Source organism: Globicephala melas, chromosome 2 (genome assembly GCF_963455315.2).
Source record: "Globicephala melas chromosome 2, mGloMel1.2, whole genome shotgun sequence".
Lineage (NCBI taxonomy): Eukaryota > Metazoa > Chordata > Mammalia > Artiodactyla > Delphinidae > Globicephala > Globicephala melas.
Genome location: NC_083315.2, coordinates 102,084,958 through 102,108,408, shown reverse-complemented (window position 1 = coordinate 102,108,408; position 23,451 = coordinate 102,084,958). Strand labels below are relative to the sequence as shown.

Sequence of the window (23,451 nt, the reverse complement as noted above, 5' to 3'; positions counted from 1 at the left end):
AGAAGGTCCCTGACTTACGGTTTTCTGACTTTATGATGGTATGAAAGTGATATGCATTAAGTAGAAACCACACTTCAAATTTTGAATTTTGATCTTTTCCTGGGCTAGTATGATGCTCTCTTTTGATGCTGGACAGCTCCCAGCCAGTCACTGGATCACAAGGGTAAAGGACCATCACACTAGCACCAAACGTAAAATAAATAGCTAGTGGGAAGCAGCTGCATAGCACAGGGAGATCAGCTCGGTGCTTTGTGACCACCTAGAGGGGTGGGATAGGGAGGGTGGGAGGGAGACACAAGAGGTAGGAGATATGGGGATATATGTATATGTATAGCTGATTCACTTTGTTATAAAGCAGAACCTAACACGCCATTGTAAAGCAATTATACTCCAATAAAGATGTTAAAAAAAACAAAACCAGTCTGAACCCAGACAACCACTCTGCTTTTTGTTTTCAGTACAGTATTCAATAAATTACATGAGAGAGTCAGCACCATATTATAAAATAGGCTTTGTGTTAGATAATCTTGCCCAACTGTAGGCTAATAAAAGTGTTCTGAGCACGTTCAAGGTAAGCTAGGCTAAGCTATGATGTCTGCAGTTTAGGTGTATTAAATGCATTTTTGACTTAAGATATTTTCAACTTATGGGTTTATTGGGACGTAACCCCTCTGGAAGTCAAGGAATATTTGTAATTAGAGGCAAATTTATGGATTTAAATTCTATTTGTTAGGAAAGAAGAAATGTTGAGAATCAATAGTCAAACTTGCAACTCAAAGAACTAGAAAAAGTAGCAAGATAAATAAAAGAAAGTAAAGGTAGCAAATAATAAACTATGTGCGGAAATAACAAAATTGACCAACTTTCACAAGAAAAAACAAATATATAAAGAACCCCTTACCCGTTAAAGTAACTGAATCCGTAATTGAAGGATTATTAAGTTTCTCCCATAAGTAAACTCTATGCTTAGATGGCTCACTAGTGAACTTTATGAAAATTAAAAAAAAATTATTAAAAACCCTGCACAAATTCTTTTATAGATAGAAAAGTAGCCATAAGTTGCAACTTACCTAATGAACTATTATAATCTTGATACCAAAATCTGACCTAAACATTTTAATGAAAGACAAAGTTGAATACCAGTATCACTCAGGATCCTGGACAGAATGAACAGTAATCTCTGCTGTCTGGCTATGTCACAAGGTTTCATTCTCCATAGGACTATTTGAAAAGAGGTTCTGGGTGCTAAGCAACTACTTCATCGAGGAAGGAAAACACCAAAGATGCCCTGATTCCAGAGCCCCAGCTGCAGGGTTTGTGTACAGGCTGCAGGTGCCTGGGGAGCACTGTGTCTTCACAGCACAGAGGTAAGTGGCTGAGTCTTCAGGTTTAGGGGCTGTGATGTGCAGAGAGCTTCCCTTCTTTAACAAGGTGGCTTTTAGTCTTTCGTTCTGCTTTTCGTCCCCAACTGAGTAAAGAAGGAAGAGAAGTTCGGGTCCCTTCCCAGGATCCTGTCTATACCACAGTAGCGCGTTAAAATTGCTGACCGTGTAGCTGCAGTTGAGGATGAGACTCTCTCCCTCCTGGATTTTCAGGGTCTGAGGACTCTGCTCCACCTTGTCTTCTCCCCTCAACCCTGTTCAGGAAAACAAAATCAGAAATGAAACAAAGCTTTCAGTTCAGCAGTTTTGAAAAATTCCAACAAAAAGCCTGGGATGAGCTGAGACTAAACCCCTCTCTCTCTTCTCTCCAGCTTTGGATAAATGTGCCCTTATGGTTCTCATCTCTTAACCTCCAACTTACAGCCAAGCTGAAGCCACAAGACTATGAATGCACATTCCAGCATGTTCTCCATCCTGATTCACACTCTTGATACAATTTTAATGATTCCAAATCTTCTCCCCTGAGGAGCTTCTCCTGTGTCTTAGTTCTCCTTCTCTAATGCACGAGATAGCCTTTCTGTTGGTGGCTCAGCCAATCAAGAGCAAATCCTCTAGTAGCTGTCATGCTTTTGACGGTTAAGGCACTGGAGGAATGAGAGGAATGGAACCACTGCCACCTGGTGGTCACAAACACAAACATCTCACAGGACCCACTCCATGCCCCCTACAAAGACAAAAATTGATGGGAGGACATTTTTTGCGGAACGCGGGCTTCTCCCATTGCGGAGCACAGGCTCCCGACGCGCAAAGCTCAGCGGCCATGGCTCACGGGTCCAGCCGCTCCGCGGCACGTGGGATCTTCCCGGACCGGGGCATGAACCCGTGTACCCTGCATCGGCAGGCGGACTCTCTACCACTGCGCCACCAGGGAAGCCCGGGAGGACATTTTTTTATATTGGTGGGCATAGTGCATATGAGGTTTAAAGTAGTAATCAGAAAAGCCTTCTCTGCCCGCAATTTGAATCGTTTCATTTTTCCTTGTTTGGCCTTTAAAGCTAAACTGCTACCAGAGGTTATAAAAGTTGAACCCAAGCATAGGTGTAATGGATTGTGTTTCTCTTTATAGTACAGAAGAATCTCAGCAGGTGAGACCTTAAAAGGACTAGAGTGCTGAAAAAAGCGGGGGGATAAAAGAGCTGTGGATATGTCTGGAGACCTCTTTGACAGAGAATTGGGAACATAAGTTAAGAAACCATTGCTTCAAATAATTTTATGCCTGGCTACAGGGACCAAGTGTAACTACAACTCAGGGTCACGAACTTGATAGATCTTAGGAGAACAGGAGGGAAGAGCATGGCAGAGGGAAAGCAGAGCTCTCCATTCTAGACCCTGGAGAGATCAGAACATCACAGGGCAGAGTGGGGAACAGGAAGATACGTATAGCAAAACTAGTATTGTTTAATTTGTTTGGTTCTATGACACTCCGCTGGGATTTTTTGTTTTGTTTTTTGTTTTTACATCTTTATTGGAGTATAATTGCTTTACAATGGTGTGTTAGTTTCTGCTTTATAACAAAGTGAATCAGTTATACATATACATATGTTCCCATATCTCTTCCCTCTTGCGTCTCCCTCCCTCCCACCCTCCCTATCCCACCCCTCCAGGCGGTCACAAAGCACCGAGCTGATATCCCTGTGCTATGCCGCTGCTTCCCACTAGCTATCTACCTTATATTTGTTAGTGTATATATGTCCATGCCTCTCTCTCGCTTTGTCACAGCTCCCCGTTCCCCCTCCCCATATCCTCAAGTCCATTCTCTAGTAGGTCTGTGTCTTTATTCCTGTCTTACCCCTAGCTTCTTCATGACATTTTTTTTCTTAAATTCCATATATATGTGTTAGCATACGGTACTTGTCTTTCTCTTTCTGACTTATTTTACTCTGTATCACAGACTCTAGGTCTATCCACCTCATTACAAACAGCTCAATTTCGTTTCTTTTTATGGCTGAGTAATATTCCATTGTATATATGTGCCAACACCTTCTTTATCCATTCATCCGATGATGGACACTTAGATTGTTTCCATCTCCGGGCTATTGTAAATAGAGCTGCAATGAACATTTTGGTACATGACTCTTTTTGAATTATGGATTTCTCAGGGTATATGCTCAGTATTGGGATTGCTGGGTTATATGGTGGTTGTATTTGTAGTTTTTTAAGGAACGTCCATACTGTTCTCCACAGTGCCTGTATCAATTTACATTCCCACCACCAGTGCAAGAGGGTTCCCTTTTCTCCACACCCTCTCCAGCATTTATTGTTTCTAGATTTTTTGATGATGGCCATTCTGACTGGTGTGAGATGATATCTCATTGTAGTTTTGATTTGCATTTCTCTAATGATTAATGATGTTGAGCATTCTTTCACGTGTTTGTTGGCAGTCTGTATATCTTCTTTAGAGAAATGTCTATTTAGGTCTTCTGCCCATTTTTGGATTGGGTTGTTTGTCTTTTTGTTATTGAGCTGCATGAGCTGCTTATAAATTTTGGAGATTAATCCTTTGTCAGTTGCTTCATTTGCAAATATATTGTCCCATTCTGAGGGTTGTCTTTTGGTCTTGTTTATGGTTTCCTTTGCTGTACAAAAGCTTTGAAGTTTTATTAGGTCCCATTTGTTTATTTTTGTTTTTATTTCCACTTCTGTAGGAGGTGGGTCAAAAAGGAACTTGCTGTGATTTATGTCATAGAGTATTCTGCCTATGTTTTCCTCTAAGAGTTTGAGAGTTTCTGGCCTTACAGTTAGGTCTTTAATCCATTTTGAGCTTATTTTTGTGTATGCTGTTAGGGAGTGATCTAATCTCAAACTTTTACATGTAGCTGTCCAGTTTTCCCAGCACCACTTATTGAAGAGGCTGTCCTTTCTCCACTGTACATTCCTGCCTCCTTTATCAAAGATAAGGTGACCATATGTGCGTGGGTTTATCTCTGGGCTTTCTATCCTGTTCCATTGATCTTTCTGTTTTTGTGCCAGTACCATACTGTCTTGATTACTATAGATTTGTAGTATAGTCTGAAGTCAGGGAGCCTGATTCCTCCAGCTCCGTTTTTCATTCTCAAAATTGCTTTGGCTACTCGGGGTCTTTTGTGTTTCCATATAAATTGTGAAATTTTTTGTTCTAGTTCTGTGAAAAATCCCAGTGGTAGTTTGATAGGGATTGCATTGAATCTGTAGATTGCTTTGGGTAGTAGAGTCATTTTCATAATGTTGATTTTTCCAATCCAGGAACATGGTATATCTCTCCATCTATTTGTATCATCTTTAATTTCTTCCATCAGTGTCTTATAATTTTCTGCATACAGGTCTTTTGTCTCCTTAGGTAGGTTTATTCCTAGATATTTTATTCTTTTTGTTGCAGTGGTAAATGGGAGTGTTTTCTTGATTTCACTTTCAGATTTTTCATCATTAGTGTATAGGAATACCAGAGATTTCTGTGCATTAATTTTGTATCCTGTAACTTGACCAAATTCATTGATTAGCTCTAGTAGTTTTTTGGTAGCATCTTTAGGATCCTCTATGTATAGTATCATGTCATCTGCAAACAGTGACAGCTTTACTTCTTCTTTTCCGACCTGGATTCCTTTTATTTCCTTTCCTTTTCTGATTGCTGTGGCTAAAACTTCCAAAACTATGTTGAATAAGAGTGGTGAGAGTGGGCAACCTTGTCTTGTTCCTGATTTTAGTGGAAATGCTTTCAGTTTTTCACCATTGAGGATGATGTTGGCTGTGGGTTTGTCATATATGGCCTTTATTATGTTGAGGAATGTTCCCTCTATGCCTACATCCTGCAGGGTTTTTATCATAAATGGGTGTTGAAAGCTTTCTCTGCATCTATTGAGATGATCATATGGTTTTTCTCCTTCAATTTGTTAATATGGTGTATCACATTGATTGATTTGCGTATATTGAAGAATCCTTGCATTCCTGGAATAAACCCCACTTGATCATGGTGTATGATCCTTTTAATGTGCTGTTGGATTCTGTTTGCTAGTATTTTGTTGAGGATTTTTGCATCTATGTTCATCAGTGATATTCGCCTGTAGTTTTCTTTCTTTGTGACATCCTTGTCTGGTTTTGGTATCAGAGTGATGGTGGCCTCGTAGAATGAGTTTTGGAGTGTTCCTCCCTCTGCTATATTTTGCAAGCGTTTGAGAAGGATAGCTGTTAGCTCTTCTCTAAATGTTTTATAGAAGTCGCCTGTGAAGCCACCTGGTCCTGCGCTTTTGTTTGTTGGAAGATTTTTAATCACAGTTTCAATTTCAGTGCTTGTGATTGGTCTGTTCATATTTTCTATTTCTTCCTGATTCAGTCTTGGCAGGTTGTGCATTTCTAAGAATTTGTCCATTTCTTCCAGGTTGTCCATTTTATTGGCATAGAGTTGCTTGTAGTAATCTCTCATGATCTTTTGTATTTCTGCAGTGTCAGTTGTTCCTTCTCCTTTTTCATTTCTAATTCTATTGATTTGAGTCTTCTCACTTTTTTTCTTGATGAGTCTGGCTAATGGTTTATCAATTTTGTTTATCTTCTCAAAAAACCAGCTGTTAGTTTTTTTGATCTTTGCTATTGTTTCCTTCATTTCTGTTTCATTTATTTCTGATTTGATTTTTATGATTTCTTTCCTTCTGCTAACTTTGGGGGTTGTTTGTCCTTTCTCTAATTGCTTTAGGTGCAAGGTTAGGTTGTTTATTCGAGATGTTTCCTATTTCTTAAGGTAGGATTATATTGCTATAAACTTCCCGCTTAGTACTGCTTTTGCTGCATCCCATAGATTTTGGGTCATCGTGTCTCCATTGTCATTTGTTTCTAGGTATTTTTTTTTATTTCCTCTTTGATTTCTTCAGTGATCACTTCGTTATTAAGTAGTGTATTGTTCATCCTCCATGTGTTTGTATTTTTTACAGATCTTTTCCTGTAATTGATATCTAGTCTCATAGCGTTGTGGTTGGAAAAGATACTTGATACAATTTGAATTTTCTTAAATTTACCAAGGCTTGATTTGTGACCCAAGATATGATCTATCCTGGAGAATGTTCCATGAGAACTTGAGAAAAATGTGTATTCTGTTGTTTTTGGATGGAATGTCCTATAAATATCAATTAAGTCCATCTTGTTTAATGTATCATTTAAAGCTTGTGTTTCATTATTTATTTTCATTTTGGATGACCTGTCCATTGGTGAAAGTGGGGTGTTAAAGCCCCCTACTATGAATGTGTTACTGTCGATTTCCTCTTTTATGGCTGTTACTATTTGCCTTATGTATTGAGGTGCTCCTATGTTGGGTGCATAAATATTTACAATTGTTATATCTTCTTCTTGGATCGATCCCTTGATCATTATGTAGTGTCCTTCTTTGTCTCTTCTAATAGTCTTTATTTTAAAGTCTATTTTGTCTGATATGAGAATTGCTACTCCAGCTTGCTTTTGGTTTCCATTTGCATGGAATATCTTTTTCCATCCCCTTACTTTCAGTCTGTATGTGTCTCTAGGTCTGAAGTGGGTCTACTGTAGACAGCAAATATATGGGTCTTGTTTTTGTATCCATTCAGCCAATCTGTGTCATTTGGTGGGAGCATTTAGTCCATTTACATTTAAGGTAATTATCGATATGTATGTTCCTAGTCCCATTTTCTTAATTGTTTTGGGTTCGTTATTGTACGTCTTTTCCTTCTCTTGTGTTTCTTCCTAGAGAAGTTCCTTTAGCAGTTGTTGTAAAGCTGGTTTGGTGGTGCTGAACTCTCTCAGCTTTTCCTTGTCTGTAAAGGTTTTAAGTTCTCCATCAAATCTGAATGAGATCCTGCTGGGTAATCTTGGTTGCAGGTTTTTCTCCTTCATCACTTTAAATATGTCCTGGCACTCCCTTCTGGCTTGCAGAGTTTCTGCTGAAAGATCAGCTCTGAACCTTATGGGGATTCCCTTGTGTGTTATTTGTTGTTTTTCCCTTGCTGCTTTTAATATGTTTTCTTTGTATTTAATTTTTGACAGTTTGATTAGTATGTGTCTTGGCGTGTTTCTCCTTGGATTTACCCTGTATGGGACTCTCTGTGCTGCCTGGACTTGATTAACTATTTCCTTTTCCATATTAGGGAAGTTTTCATCTATAATCTCTTCAAATATTTTCTCAGTCCCTTTCTTTTTCTCTTCTTCTTCTGGAATCCCTATAATTTAAATGTTGGTGCATTTAATGTTGTCCCAGAGGTCTCTGAGACTTTCCCAGTTCTTTTCATTCTTTTTTCTTTATTCTGCTCTGCAGTAGTTATTTCCACTATTTTATCTTCCAGGTCACTTATCTGTTCTTCTGCCTCAGTTATTCTGCTATTGATCCCGTCTAGAGTATTTTTAATTTCATTTATTGTGCTGTTCATCGTTGTTTGTTTCATCTTTAGTTCTTCTAGGTCCTTGTTAAATGTTTCTTGCATTTTGTCTATTTCCAAGATTTTGGATCATCTTTACTATCATTACTCTGAATTCTTTTTTAGGTAGACTGCCTATTTCCTCTTCATTTGTTAGGTGTGGTGGGTTTTTATCTTGCTCCTTCATCTGCTGTGTGTTTTTCTGTCTTCTCATTTTGCTTATCTTACTGTGTTTGGGGTCTCCTTTTTGCAGGCTGCAGTTTCGTAGTTCCCGTTGTTTTTGGTCTCTGTTCCCAGTGGCTAAGATTGGTTCAGTGGGTTGTGTAGGCTTCCTGGTGGAGGGGACTAGTGCCTGTGTTCTGGTGGATGAGGCTGGATCTTGTGTTTCTGGTGGGCAGGTCCACGTCTGGTGGTGAGTTTTGGGGTGTCTGTGTACTTATTATGATTGTAGGCAGTCTCTCTGCTAATGGGTGGGATTGTGTTCGTGTCTTGCTAGTTGTTTGGCATAGGATGTCCAGCACTGTAGCTTGCTGGTCGTTGAGTGAAGCTGGGTGCTAGTGTTGAGATGGAGATCTCTGGGAGATTTTCGCCTTTTGATATTATGTGGAGCTGGGAGGTCTCTTGTGGACCAGTGTCCTGAAGTTGGCTCTCCCACCTCAGAGGCACAGCACTGACTCCTGGCTGTAGCACCAAGAGCCTTTCATCCGCACGGCTCAGAATAAAAGGGAGAAGAAGTAGAAAGAAATAATTAGTAGAAGTAGAAATTAGTAGAACTAGAAAGAAAGAAAGAAAGAAAGAAAGGAGGGAGGGAGGAAGGAGAGAAGGAAGGAAAACAGAAAACATCCCTTAATTTGGGATGATTCGTTGTCTATTCATGTATTCCACAGATGCAGGGTATGTCAAGTTGATTGTGGAGCTTTAATCCGCTGCTTCTGAGGCTTCTGGGAGAGATTTCCCTTTCTCTTCTTTGTTCTCACAGCTCCCAGGGGCTCAGCTTTGTATTTGGCCCTGCCTCTGCCTGTAGGTCGCCGGAGGGCGTCTGTTCTTCGCTCAGACAGGACGGGGTTAAAGGAGCCGCTGATTCGGGGGCTCTGGCTCACTCAGGCGGGGCGGAGGGAGGGGCACGGAGGGCGGGGCGAGCGTGCGGCGGCAGAGGCCGGCGTGACGTTGCACCAGCCTGAGGAGCGCAGTTCGTTCTTCCGGGGGAATTGTCCCTGGATCCCGGGAACCTGGCAAAGGCGGGCTGCACAGGCTACCCGGAAGGGGGGTATGGAGAGTGACCTGTGCTCGCACACAGGCTTCTTCGTGGCGGCAGCAGCAGCCTTAGCGTCTCCTGCCCGTCTCTGGGGTGCGCGCTTTTAGCCACAGCTCGCGCCCGTCTCTGGAGCTCCTTTAAGCAGCGCTCTTAATCCCCTCTCCTCGTGCACCAGGAAACAAAGAGGGAAGAAAAAGTCTCTTGCCTCTTCAGCAGGTCCAGACTTTTCCCCGGACTCCCTCCCGGCTAGCCGTGCCGCATTAACCCCCTGCAGGCTGTGTTCTCGCCACCAACCCCAGTCCTCTCCCGGCGCTCCGACCGAAGCCCGAGCCTCAACTCCCAGCCCCGCCCGCCCTGGCGGGTGAGCAGACAAGCCTCTCGGCCAGGTGAGTGCCGGTCGGCACTGACTCTCTGTGCGGGAATCTCTCCGCTTTGCCCTCGGCACCCCTGTTGCTGTGCTCTCCTCTGTGGCTCCGAAGATTTCCCCCTCCGCCACCCGCAGTCTCCGCCCGCGAAGGGGCTTCCCAGTGTGTGGAAACGTTTCCTCCTTCACATCTCCCTCCCACTGCTGCAGGTCCCGTCCCTATCCTTTTGTCTCTGTTTATTCTTGTTTCTTTTGCCCTACCCATGTATGTGGGGGGTTTCTTGCTTTTTGGGAGGTCTGAGGACTTCTGCCAGCGTTCAGTAGGTGTTCTGTAGGAGTTGTTCCCCGTGTAGATGTATTTCTGGTGTATCTGTGGGGAGGAAGGTGATCTCCGCGTGTTACTCGTCCGCCATCTTCCCGGAAGCCCCACTCCATTGGGTTTTTGTCATTGAACATGCGTTGATGTTGCAGAGTTGACCACCATTTATACAAGCTCTCCTCAGACTTGTCCGTAGAGCACACTCTACCCCCATTAGCTACAACCCATAAAAAGAACATCAACCCTCAGACGCACTGCTTTAATGTCACTTCATCCCTCACCCACTCAGGGACTAGAAAAGAATAAGCTGCCCAGAATTATTGCACTAACAGTGTAGGTATGGGGTTTGTTGTTCTTTAACGTTTTCTTTGAAAATCTGATAATTTCTCAGTGATCTAAAAGTCATTAAACTAACTTGTATCCATTTTCTCATCCTTTGATTTCATTTATTCTAGTCACACTTAGCAAACTGTGACTCTTACAAATCATATTTAAAAGGCTGTGTTTCTCTGTTTCTGAATGTGTGTCTCAGAAAGAACGTGAAAAAGGTAACTGCAGCATTAATGCAGCAGCTGTTTGTAGGATAGACTCTAAAAGAACCCAGAAGCTGAATGTGTGATGTGTAATGAAACCAAGGAGATGATTTACGGTTGTGATTTTTATGAAATTTCTTTGTAATTTTAAAAACCATATTTAATTTGAAATAATTATAGATTCATGGAAGTTTCCAAAAATGTACAGGGAGGCTCTGTGTACTCTACACCCTATGTCCTCCAGGGGGTCTCTGAACCAGGAAATTAACATTAGTAAAACACACAGGGCTTATTAGATTTCCACAGTTTACATGCAGCCATTTGTGTGTGTGTGTGTAGTTATATGCAATTTTACACATGTACAGATTCATGCATTCATGTATATCACATGTATAGCTTCGCTGCCACAATCAAGGTGCACAGCTGTTTCATAACCACAAGGCTTCCTCATGCCACCCCTTTGTAGCCACACCCACCCCTTCCCTAGTCATTAACCCCTGACAATCACTAACCTGTTCTTCATCCCTACTTTTTTGTTATTTTAATAATGTTATATAAATGGAATTATATAGAAGTAAGCATTGAGATGTTTTTCACTCAGAATGAGTAGTAAAAACATGAGATTTGTCCATGTAATAGTGTGTAACCAACCTGTTTGTTTCTTTTTATTTCTGAGTAGTATTCCATGGCAGGGATGTGCCACAGTTTGTTTAACCAGTCACCTACTAAGGGACATCAGGTTTCCATATTTTGGCTGCTATGAATAAAGCTGTTATGAATATTCAGGTACAGATTTTCATGTAAATGAAATCTTCTATTTATCTAGGATAAGTATCCAAGTCTGCATTGCATGTTTAGTTTTATAAGAAATTGCCAGGCCATTTTCCAGAGTGCCTGTATCATTCTATATTCCCATCAGCAGTTTATGAGTGATCCAGTTTTCCCCACGTTTGCCAGAATTAGGTGTTGTCACTATTTTTTATTTTAGCCCCACTGATAGTTGCATAGTGATATTTCATTGTGGTTTTAATTTGCGTTTCTCTGATGGCTAATGATGTTGAGCATCTTTTCATGTGCTGATTTGCAATCTGTATATCCTCTTTGGTGAAATATCAATCTGAGTCTTTCACCCGTTTTTCTAATTGGTTGTTCATTTTCTATACCATTTAGCTTTTAGAGTTCTTTATATATTCTAGATACAAGTACTGTGTCAGATACATGGTTTGTAAATATTTACCCCCAGTCTGTAGCTTATCCTTTCATATTCTTAACAGGGTCTTTTGTAGAGGAAGAGTTTTTAAATTTGATTCAGTTAGGGGTGCGTGCGTGTGTGTGTGTGTGTGTGTGTGTGTGTGTGTGTGTCTGTATCATGCTTTTGGTGTCAAATCTAAGATTTACTTAGCTCCAGTCCTGAAGATTTTCTCTTATTTTTTTTCAAGTTTCATAGTTTATATTTTACATTTAAGTCTATGATCCATTTTGAGTTGATTTTTATAATGTATATTTTTAAGAAGATGTTTTTTAGAAAAGAGGAATCTGTCATCATCTTTGTCTTAAGCTTTACCTATTTGCTGTTATCAAGTAACTAGTTCAAAGCAACATAACCAAAATGTAGCTTGAGCACTTCTCATAGAAGACTGAAAAAAACTTTTATGCTTTGAGCCTGTGAGCTTCCCTTTTTATACTTACTGTGATTTCTCTAAATTAAAAGTAAAGTTAAAACTATAGTACAAACCCAAACCCTTCTCAACATATCAGCCTCTGAAATCATCTATCTCGTATTACAGGGCAATGTTTTCTAGTATAGATTTCGAAAATGGTTACATCTATCTTATGATCAAGGATAACTGTAGTCTTTCCTAAAATTCACATTCTTTTAAACTTTAAAATTCTCTGAGAAACAAAATGCCTATTAATATTTAAGTCATCAAAGTGAACTAAAGTGAGTCTTTTCCTTGCTATAACTTCTTTCCTATAATTGAGCATGTGTTTCTTGAAAAAGAGAATATTCTCTACAAATTGTCACAAGAAAGAGAATTCCCTCTTTCTCTTATTACTTTTTTCTAAAATTACATGCTTCCATCTACCTTTTTTCACAGTCACCATTCCAAGGTCAAATAGCTCATTTCCCCAAGGATGTAGTGATTCTTCTTTCTACTGTGCCAGAGGCAGAGTCCTGATTTTTGCTCTCATAGGAGAACTTTTAAAATACCAATATTACAATCGAGGATAATACTTCCTAAAAGTTTTCTTAAGGGTTGAGAATCCAGGAAATTAAAAGGATTCTTGATTGAAATAATTCAGCCCTTGGAACCAGAATCAGGAAATTAGAAAAACAGACAAGACATTTTTCTTGTCTCAGGCTAGGACTCCCAATGGTAGGAATATCTACCCCCAAACTAGGTCACTAGACTGGAAATTAAAAATATACAAAGAAGCAGAACAAGTGATGGCAATGGTAAAGATAAATAGAAACAGATAGTTCGACACCATCCAGTTGTACTCATGGGCAACATCTAGTGTATGGAGAACACCTATTATAAAAACGTCATTTCCTTTGAGCCCTAGGAGTTAGGATGGAAAGGAAAAGTATTGAGACTCAAAGAGAACTAAGTTAACTGAGATTTTCTTTTGGCCTGGACCACTCCCCCACTCTCTGCCCACTACCACCCTTAGTTTTATAGGACTCATATCTCTAGCCACAGGAAATAAATATTTGAGGCCGAAATTCTAAGATAAAAGCCCTAGAGAAGAAAGCAGAAAAGAGATAATACAGGAATACGTCATCAGCAGGTGAAACCGGAAGACCCACCGATAAGAGGGACTTCCAAGTCCACAAGAAAATGAATTCGATATACATCTTCCTATAGACTCACTCAGGTGATGAAGATGGCTCTGTCTACGCCAACAAGAGGGAGACCATCTAATTGCAAACCTGAAAATAGTACCATATGACGAAAATCTGTACAAACAGAAAGGGGATTTATGGTACATGGAAATAGAAGTATCCTTATGGTGATGAGAATTGGACGAATACAAGAACTAATTGATACACAATTATCTAACAGCATCCAAAAGGTAGAAGCTCTGTATCTGTTGATATTATCAATTAATTCATTCTTCAGTTAGCCAATATATAATGTGCAACCACTATGTGCCATGTACTGTGTAATGTACAATACATACATGTTTCCTGACTGTATGGAACTCACAGTTACAGGCATAGCAGGAATTTTAGAAGTCTATACATAAGTATAGATATAGATGTAGATTATAAAAACATATTAATTGCAACACTTCCTTTTGTCTTGGACTTGGAAGAGAGCCTTCAGTACATGAGAACCGATGGAGAGAGTCCACAATACATGCTTGGGTACACTTCCAAAACATATATGAAGTGCATTTGTTCAACTTTCCTTAGCCTATCATGCAGAGTAATGATATATGAGAAAACTGATAATTCACTGAATAGTTAGAGCAAACAGAAGTGAAGCTGTGATGGTGTGTCTTCCTCAATCTTCCTCAAGCCAAGTTAGAGGAGATTCAGAAGATTGGCTCAGAGAGTTTGAAATGAATCCCCTGGAGTTTGGAGGATTCAGAGGGTCACACTAGGCGGCAATGACAATTTCTCTCACTTTACTGTACTTATGGCCAGAATGCTGATTACTCTGTTATTTTTATCTCTGTGTATATGTGACAGAAAGGTGGCTCATACTTGTTAAATTGAGTGAGAAGCTAGAGAAAGTAGATGATGAGGTATGACACGGAGTCATGTAGACATGAGTAAAATGTCAGAGAGAGAGAGAATAACACAAAGAGAGGACACAGTCTAGAGCTAAACCTTGCAGACACACAATAGTTAATGACTGGAAGGGAGATGAAGGTTTGTGCGGGAGTGCGAGAGGAAACAGCCCAAGAAGTAGGTACAAACCTCAGCGAGTGTTTTGTCAGAGAAGAAGCTGTTTCTCTAAGAAAGAGAGAAACTTTCTGTAAGGAAGAGAGGATTTGAAGCAAGAGTAAATGGTCACAACTCATGTGTCTAAAGTTTCTGAGAGGTCAGCAATGATGAGGTTTGGAAATTGCGGTTGATTTACAACACCGAGGTTATTAGTACTCTTTGAGGGCTTAGCTAGTGGAGGAATTAAAGCCAGATATATGTATACCCTTTAATGCAGAAATTCTAATATATATGCCCAATAGCAGTGTGTAAATATGTTCACCAAAGAACGTGTGTAAGAATATTCATAATACCACTATTGATAACAGCCAAAGGCAGGAAAAATCCAAAGAACCATTTAAGCAGGTAGCTAAATAAATTCTGGTATGTTCATACAGCAATGAGAATAAACTAAACTGAATACAACATGGATGACTCTTAGAAATCTGATATTAAGAAAAATATCCAGATAGAAAAAAATCCAAACTATATTATTTTAGTTGTATAATGTTCAGAAATGGGCAAAACCAATCTATCTATGGGACTGTGGTTTCCTTGGAAGGATGGTAGTGACCTGAAGGGGATAAAACAGGGCTTCTGAAGAGCAAAACCAAGCAAGAAAGAGCAGCAGGCCCAGCTTCAGTCTTTGGAAGCTCATGAATTGTTCAAATGAAGCTTCACAAAGTCCCTTTTTTAACACCAGGACAGACTTGGGGTTCAGTATGACAAGCATCAACTATAGCAACACAGGTTGCAACAGGGAAGTCATTGAGGTTTGGGGTCTTTCAGGTTTTTCTAATCACGTACAAGAGATCCAACATTAGTTGACTGCCATTTACCAATCAGATATATCCCATGTCCATAAATTTTAGTTTATTTGCAATGAATAATCTAGAAATACCCTGGGTGTCCTGCTAAGGTCATTCTGGAAAAGAACTTAGTACGGAACAACTCCTAAAAACTCCTCTTTACTTTTCAAGTATAAATGAGATTACTGTGTCCACAAATAGTTCAGCTCAGGAAACCCCAAAGGCCTCAGGTGACCTCAGAGGAAGCAGAAAACAAGTTACAGGCACACTGTTAATGCATTCCTTCCCAGATGGCATTTACTTATTTATTGGCAAAATAATCTGATGGAGATATTAGAAAAATTAGAGTTATGTGACAATCAGGAAAATTTAAAAAGGCGATTATGATTAGACAGCTCATTGATTAAGGAGACGGGATATGATTTGGGGGATGTTAGGGATCAAGTAGAGACTAGTGACCGTGATTTTACAACGGCTCCAGTTTGAGCTGGTATGCATGTTATCCAAAACATTCTAGAAGATTTCTCAGACTTTCAAAGTACAAATAGATTGAAATAATTGTTAAAAAAGATAGGTCATTGATTATTTTCGGTCTGGTATTTTTAAAAATTTTTGCTAACTTTTGGGAATCCTCCTTTGAGTACCTCTCGCCAATACCGCTTCCTGCACCAGATTCTAAGATACATTTTTCCTGCTTCAAATCTTTGATTTATTCCCTTGTAACCTACTTACGTCTATTTTCTTCATTAAAAGTTGTCTCTGAAAGACTTTGCTTACTTCCAATACGTTTTACGAAATTTAACTGTTTAGTTAATTACTTCATGGCTTGGCTACATACGTCTATCATGTTCTCTCTCTCTCTCTCTCTCTCTCACTCTCTCTCTCTCTCTCTCTCCTTCTCCCCGACACACACACACACACACACACACACACGCACACACACAAACACAAACACACACGCACACACACACACTTATGCTTTCTTTTCTGGAAAGTTGTTCTGTATTGGGATCATTGTTTTTTGTATAGTAGGGATAGAAAATCCTTACACAAGGAAGAATATCTTTCTTTTTGGAATTCCAGATGAAAACATATCCACCAGGTTAATTGCCACCTAATATCACCACACAATAGCACAGAGACATTACTCTTTCAGATGTTATATTACAGCTACTCTGAACATATGTGGTACAGAATTGTCTGAAATTGAGGCCATCTGGAGTCATTAGGAGCTAAACTGTAAAGCAAAGCCTTGATGTAAGAGAATTTTCTGTAACAGGCAAAATATGAGTGTTTAGTAGTTGTAGAGTGAAAATGTGCTATACTCCAGGGTCACAGAAATGATCAGGGAGCCCATACCAGAAAGACTAAAGGTAAATTCCTCTTCACCTCCTGGGAATTGTCAAGGAAATCATCAAATACCCTTGTGTTCATTCCAGCATTATTTGTTACTGTGAGTAAAACAATCTAAAAAACTAGTAAGACGGAATTTGCCAAAAAAGTATTATAAGATCATACATTGGGGCTTCCCTGGTGGCACAGTGGTCGAGAATCTCCTTGCTAATGCAGGGGACACGGGTTCGAGCCCTGGTCTGGGAGGATCCCACATGCCGCGGAACAACTAGGCCCGTGAGCCACAACTACTGAGCCTGCGCGTCTGGAGCCTGTGCTCCGCAACAGGAGAGGCCGTGATTGTGAGAGGCCCGCGTACCACAATGAAGAGTGGCCCCCGCTTGCCACAACTGGAGAAAGCCCTCGCACAGAAACGAAGACCCAACACAGCAAAAATAAATACATTAATTAATAAACTCCTACCCCAACATCTTCTTAAAAAAAAATCATACACTGTAATATCGCCATGAGAATGTGTGATTTTGATCTGTAAATAATGCTGTGCAAATAATTATTTCATAATATACTGTTGGGTAAAAACGCAGAATGGAAAACATCCTATAAGATGTGATTCTGTAGCAGTTTTTCCTGACTAGTAGAATTTTTGAGTTGTTCTGTTTTCTTTTGAGTATTACTTCTTCGGATATTCTATTTTATCTGCATTAAACTTGCATATAGAGAATGTGATCAGGTAATGGGGCTGTTTCTGAGCAAACTGAAGAGCTTCATTCCTCCTTGGTGTCAAGACTTGTGGTGACATTTATTCTGTGTACATCATTCCAGGTCATTCATGGCACAGCATGAGACAGTGGGACAGGGAGAGTCCAAGAAGTGACATTTAACAGATACTTCAGATTTAACATAATGACAAGACTTAGTCAGCAATGCATGAATATTTGTGCAGTGAACCTAAAAGTCTTAACAATTCAGGTGCAGATTTGGCCAAATATTACTGAATTTTTTTAAACCAAATCACTTGCTTTAATATAATCACCATAAAAAAGTTTAAAATTTTTTTGGCAAATGATCTACTTCAAGATGAAGAATTGAAGATAAAGATGCTTTTGATGAATGACACTTTTAGATATGTTCTCTGAGGCAGAGAGATAGCATTTACCTTAGAGTGAGGTTTCCACTTCTAACTCCCCTGCCTTGCTGACATGGCTGCTGCCTTCTCCTGTCCTTACCGAGAATCTCACTAAGGTTTTCATAGCTGGGGGACACCTCACGTTGAGATCTGAGGTTTCTGTGGGTTCCCACAGGGACCTGCATCACTGTGGTCTCTCAGAGCACAGAAATACACCGCTGAGTCCCCAAGCTGCAACGGTGTGATGGTAAGGCTGATGGAACTGGCCGTTTTCTGGAAGTTCAAAAACTACCGACCCTCTGTTGTATTCACTCATTGTAAGACTCCTGATGAATAAGGAAAATCATTTCCCCACTTGGTGTTTGTTTGTACCAGAATAAATAATAACTGTAACTACTAGCTTCATATACACAATCCAAGGTTACATCCTCCTTCTCCAGCATAAAAATTTCTGGCTGGTCCTTTATGTTTTCAATTCTTTTTTTGTTTTTTTAAGAAGATGTTGGGGGTAGGAGTTTAGTAATTAATTTATTTATTTTTGCTGTGTTGGGTCTTCGTTTCTGTGCAAGGACTTTCTTTAGTTGTGGCAAGCGAGGGCCAGTCTTCATCGCGGTGTGCAGGCCCCTCACTATCGCGGCCTCTCTTGTTGTGGAGAACAGGCTCCAGACGCGGAGGCTCAGTAGTTGCTCCGCGGCATGTGGGATCCTCCTAGACCAGGGCTCGAACCCGTGTCCCCTGTAGTAGCAGGCAGATTCTCAGCCACTGTACCACCAGGGAAGCCCCTGGCTAGTCTTGAGTGACTTTCTGGGCTTTGATGGATCCTGGGGAGAAGAAAAAAATTTATATATATAATATATAATGGAGAGAGACAGACAGAGAGACAGAGAGAAAGAATTAGGCTGATTCTCCTGGTGGAACCCCGAGGGCTGCAAGGAACAAACATAGGACTAAGACTTCTAATTCCTCTACCCATTACTCAACTCTCCTACACACCACCAGACAATAATAACCTGCCCTACCCCCAAACATGGGAGCTGAGTAGAGCTGAGTCTGTTTGTGGCCATCCTTACCAGCCTTACCAAGGCGGACGGAGGCTATGACAACTCTCACCAGGCCAGGGAACCCCATGTTGGAAGCTCTTCCTCTGAGTGAAATGTGCTGTGTTCTGTCTCAAATTCAGGTCTAAATGCCTGCCCTGTGCCTGACAGGGCACGTGCACAAGTACTGAAGTGTGAGATGCTTCTGCACCAGAACAGGAAATGTAACTTGCTGCTATCAGTTTGCCTGTGGCACGTCATGGCTTGTTGACCAGGTTGGTGAATCTAACGTGCCTCTTTAGACTTTATTGTAATTAAGTTGACAACAATTATATCAGTGCTGCAGTCATTTGCCATATGCAGCCAATGCATCTAGGATACACATAAGTTTTATGAGCAATACAATTTGTTATGATTATGGTGACTTCTGAGAACAAATAGTCATCCATGTTTTTGTATGGCTTTTTTTTTTTTTTTTGGCCTGCAGCCAAACTCTACAGTGAAATAAGCTCACAGATTCTTCTTCCGGACAGGAAGGTCAAACTATTTACCCTCAGTCATCATAACTTTTCTTCCTTCACTCCAAGGCATTGGTTCCTGGGGAAATTTACATTGGATAAAGTTCCTTGTCTGCTTAATGCTATCACAGCAAGTTTCCTGGTGGACAAAATTTGTCCAGCTGTACGTGTCTAATGCCAATCAATAGTCAGTCTGTGCTAGAAACACCTTGCTTTCAAGTATCCCATCCTATAGTCAAAATGAAGGCAAAATCACCAGACCATGCATTCCTGGTTCCTTATATCAAAAATGTAGCCATTCAAAAATCACAAATGCCTTTTCATCCCACTGCTGCAGCAGCTCTGGCTCATTTCACTGAGAGCAGCGCCTCAACAGCGTTACGTCTCAGCCGCGTGATAATTTGTGTATGATTTGCTTGGCATCCCTGTGCTGATTTATGATTGTGATTCAGCTGATGCAGCTTTTAGTCATCTATTCCTTTTCTCTTCCCTAAATGAATATATTAATATCGTGACATCTAACATCCATCTTACATTAAGAGAAAATAGATGTTTTTGAAAGTCAGTCTACATAAGGGAGGAGTCTTTCTGGCTGAACACGGACGCTTCTGGGGATCAGAGCTTGGGTCTTCTTTAAGACTGACATCCACCCTATTCTCCCTGAAGAACAAGTCCCAACCTCCTGGGTTTCTAGGAATTAGATCTGAACTTGATTTATTTTCCTGTAAAGCTCTAAATAAACTAAACACTGCCCAAGGAGAGAATATACCTCCTCCTCCCAAGGCTGCTCACTTCAGCCCTCCTGCTCCCCTTGGGTTTGTGTTCAGCTCCCCCTGCAGCTCCTCTCACCGTGTCACTCAGAGCACAGTAGTACACAGCCGAGTCTGATGCTTGCACTGAGAGTTTCTGCAAGTGGAAGGAGGTGTCACTCGTAACAAGAGTGGCCTGAAAACCTTGATGCTCTGCCCTCTGGTTTGCCTTCGAGCCCTTCAGGAGGAGTTGCGGAGCTTTGTTGAGATACTGGACGTACCAGAAAAGATAGGGATTTGAATCAGAGGTCTGGTAAGTGCAGTGCAGGGTCCTAGGCGCCCCCTCTGAGACAGTCACTGGGCCTTCTGTCTGGTTCACTGAGTCTCCATTGGTCCCTCCTAGAAGAGAATCACTTTTTTATGTTATAAATGGACAGAAGGAGAGTTTTCAGCCAGAGAAGAGAACTATTAGTTACCTATAATTATAGGAAAATGAAAAATCATGAACATTTAGGATAAAATGTTACTTACTGAATATTAAGAAGATCACAAGAACAGAATGAGTGGCAGAAAACATGTCGGCAGCGGTCCTTGCTCCCTAGAATACACCAGATCTAATGGGGCTAGTTTGCAGCTGAATATTATAGAAACTCCTCACTTAGAAACTGAGAGCCCGCTTCTGCACAGCAACAGTAACGTCTTGTGGCTACAAAGTAAACAAGTCAAACCAGCACCTGAATAAAAAGAGGAACCACATTTGTAGGAAACCCCGCCCTCTGGTGTTCATCCTGAAAATTGCACCACAGCTATATCTGACCTCTTTCTCCTGATAAAATATTAATAGCTTGAGGCATAGATAAAGGAGAATGGGACAGGACTCAGAAGAGAGCTCTAAATACGAGCATGCTTAGGGAAATATTCAGGTGTTGCTTCCATCATTTTCTGCATGGTACAAGTATCTCTAGCTACCCAAATAATCCCAGGCAGAATTTTTAACTGGAATAGTCAGAGGTCTCTTCCTTGCATATGTCTCCATGAATCCCATGGGTAAGACGGATTCATCTGCCTAGAAAGTGCTCCCTAATCTCCCCAAATCCTTTGCCTGAATTACTTACTCATCCCCAAGACTCATGCAGCATGCCACAGAGGAAACATTACCTAAGGCAGGTCTCAAATAATGTGTGGTTGGTTAAAAAGGATTTTTTCCCTATCCATCACGAAATGACATATTTGTAAAATACAATAAAAACAAATTACTGTAACTTCTTCACTGACAAAGGTAGAGTTGACCTTCCTTCCAAATGGAAAACTGGACAAACTATATGAAACAACTTTTAGACATTGGACTACAGGTAGCACAGAGATAAGGAAAACAGATGAGGTGAGCCCAAACATTGCCCAGCTTACTTCATGGAGGCAGCTTCTCGGCACCAGTGCAGGAGGGATTTACCAAAAATAGCCCAGCTGTCTCACCGTGAGATTGAGACGGAATAGGAGATTGGGGATCTTGAAGCACCTAGAATTTGTGGACCAGTGTACCAGAGATGAGGGACGTCTACAAAAAGAGAGAGAGAGAGATAATGACAGGGGTGTCACTGTGAATCCTGTGTGGAGTACTAATCTGCAACAAAAGAGAGAAAACTTACCGGGTTTGGTAAACCACCCTGAAAAGGCCTCCTTTGGGCCCATGAACCGTACTTAGATAACAGCAGCCTTACACCTTTAGCCTTATGAGGGATAGGTGACCTTACTTAGGGTCTTGGTTCTTGAAACACCTTCTTTTATTTTATTTTTTATGCAGCAGGTTCTTATTAGGTATCCATTTTATACATATTAGTATATATATGTCAGTCGCAATCTCCCAATTCATCCCACCACCACCCCCTCCCACCCCGCTTTCCCCCCTTGGTGTCCATATATTTGTTCTCTACATTGTGCCTCTATTCCTGCCTTGCAAACCAATTCATCTGTACCATTTTTCTAGATCCCACATATATGAGTTAATATATGATATTTGTTTTTCTCATTCTGACTTACTTCACTTTGTATGACACTCTCTAGGTCCATACACGTCTCTACAAATGACCCAATTTCGTTCCTCTTTATGGCTGAGTAATATTCCATTGTATATATGTACTACATCTTCTTTATCCATTCGTCTGTCAGTGGGCATTTAGGTTGCTTCCATGACCTGGCTTTTGTAAACAGTGCTGCAATGAACGTTGGGGTGCATGTGTATTTTTGAATTATGGTTTTCTTTGGGTATATGCCCAGTAGAGGGATTGCTGAGTCGTATGGTAGTTCTACTTTTAGATTTTAAGGAACCTCCATACTGTTCTCCATTGTGGCTGTATCAATATATATTCCCACCAGCAGTACAAGAGGGTTCCCTTTTCTCCACACCCTGTCCAGAATTTGTTGTTGTAGGTTTTCTGACAATGCCCATTCCAACCAGTGTGAGGTGATACCTCATTGTAGTTTTGATTTGCATTTCTCTAATAATTAGTGATGTTGAGCAGCTTTTCATGTGCTTCTTGGCCATCAGCATGTCTTCTTTTTAGAAATGACTATTTAGGTCTTTTGCCCATTTTTGGATTGGGTTGCTTGTTTTTTTAATATTGAGCTACATGAGCTGTTTATATATTTTTTAGATTAATCCTTTGTGCATTGATTCGTTTGCAAATTTTTTCTCCCATTCTGAGGGTTGTCTTTTCATCTTGTTTATAGTTTCCTTTGCTGTGTAAAAGCTTTTAAGTTTCATTAGGTCCCATTTGTTTATTTTTGTTCTTATTTCCATTACTCTAGGAGGTGAGTCAAAAAAGATCTTGCTGTTGTTTATGTCAAAGAGTGTTCTTCCTATGTTTTCCTCGAAGAGTTTTATATTGTCTGGTCTTACATTTAGGTCTTTAATCCATTTTGAGTTCATTTTTGTGTATGGTTAGGGAGTGTTCTAATTTCATTCTTTTACATGTAGCTGTCCAGTTTTCCCAGCACCACTTATTGAAGAGACTGTCTTCTCCAATGTATATCCTTGCCTCCTTCGTCATAGATTAGTTGACCATAGATGCATGAGTTTATCTGTGGGCTTTCTATCCTGTTCCATTGATCTATATTTCTGTTTTAGTGCCACTACCATACTGTCTTGATTACTGTAGCTTTGTAGTATAGTCTGAAGTAAGGAAGCCTGATTCTTCCGCCCCATTTTTCTTTCTCAAGATTGCTTTGGCTATTCAGGGTCTTCTGTGTTTCTATACAAATTGTGAAAGTTTTTGTTTTAGTTCTGTGAATAATGCCATTGGTAGTTTGATAGGGATTGCACTGAATCTGTAGATTCAGTGCAATCCCTATCAAGCTTTGGGTAGTATAGTCATTTTCACAATATTGATTTTTCCAATCCAAGAACATGGTATATATCTCCGTTTGTTTGTGTCATCATGGATTTTTTTCATCAGTATCTTATAGTTTTCTGAGTACAGGTCTTTTGTCTCCTTAGGTAGGTTTGTTCCTAAGTGTTTTATTCTTTTTGATGTGATGTTAAATGGGATTGTTTCCTTAATATCTCTTTCTGACCTTTTGCTGTTAATGTGTAGGAATGCAAGACATTTCTATGCATTAATTTTGTATCCTGCAACTAAACCCAATTCACTGATTAGCTCCAGTAG

General features: G+C 40.3%; 1 long non-coding RNA gene across 1 annotated transcript in view; it reads left to right on the top strand.

The window, feature by feature from the left end:
• The window catches only part of LOC138842556 (uncharacterized), a 241,459-nt gene that overhangs the window by 141,228 nt on the left and 76,780 nt on the right, over positions 1-23,451 (top strand). The window lies entirely within an intron of this gene.